Below are 994 nucleotides of genomic sequence, written 5' to 3' on the forward strand. Positions count from 1 at the left end.
ATCATTATTTTAAATTTAAAGAATTGTTCCTTACAAGACTAAAATAACCCACAGGTCATGGGGTTGGTTTTTCCTTTTTCCTTTTTTTTCTGTTTAAACAAATGATGTTCCAACAAGTAAGGTAAACCATGAATGTGAAAGCTGTAGTTTGCAATATGTCACGCCTACAACCTAGGGGATGTGTATCACACAGAAGTAGTATTCATTGTAATTAAACAATCAAGTAACATTATGACAAGTTAGTTTGCAGCATCAAAATTGTCCATTTAAGTTTCTTTTTTCTTAATGATCAGAACTCCCATTTTGTATTCAATCTCCTCATTGTGTTTTGTGTGACAACCATCACAAAGTGGGAATTTTTTAGACCTCCAACAACAACAGTACACAGCATTATCTCCCAAATCCTCCATGTCAAAAGCATATACTACTTTGGGGTTGTCTTTCTGGATGTGAAGGTTTGCCATAGCTTTGTTGCAAAGATCTTTAACATAAAATCTTCTGTAGGCTACATAGCCAATTGCAGCTGTTCCAGCAGCAATTGTAACTGATGCAATCCATTCAATTCATATGCTGGAATTGGAAGACAGGTTCATGGAGTCATTGCTTGCAAGATGTGTATACAGGATGCTGATCACAAACAGGGCTGGTGAAGACAACCAGAGTTAAGGTGTGAGAGGCGTACTAAGGGTTGCTCATACAGATTTTGCAAGAAACTCGTGAATTTTCCATGCAGTATACATGGATCACACCCATCAGACAACAGGGTTTTCATAACTCTTCTTGGGATGACTCCATTTCCAATTCTGGCTTTTTCTGAAATGGCCTGAATGGTTCCACATTTGGCTAAATATTCACAATCACCTTATTCTCTATGGTCTCACTTTCTGGAAGCCCATAATTTTCCAAACCATTAATTTCTGGTTTCTTTGTTCCCAAGGGTTCAGATATCAACTTGTCCTTTCCCTGTTACAATTTACTATAAGCTGCAAGGAAA

At 37.3% G+C, this 994-nt stretch overlaps 1 pseudogene; it reads right to left on the minus strand.

Moving 5' to 3' along the window:
- Window positions 1–266: 266 nt before the first annotated feature.
- Window positions 267–593, minus strand: LOC143671523 (CDGSH iron-sulfur domain-containing protein 1 pseudogene; annotated as a pseudogene).
- Window positions 594–994: the final 401 nt, after the last annotated feature.

This window comes from Tamandua tetradactyla, chromosome X, assembly GCF_023851605.1.
Source record: "Tamandua tetradactyla isolate mTamTet1 chromosome X, mTamTet1.pri, whole genome shotgun sequence".
NCBI classification, from domain to species: Eukaryota; Metazoa; Chordata; class Mammalia; order Pilosa; family Myrmecophagidae; genus Tamandua; species Tamandua tetradactyla.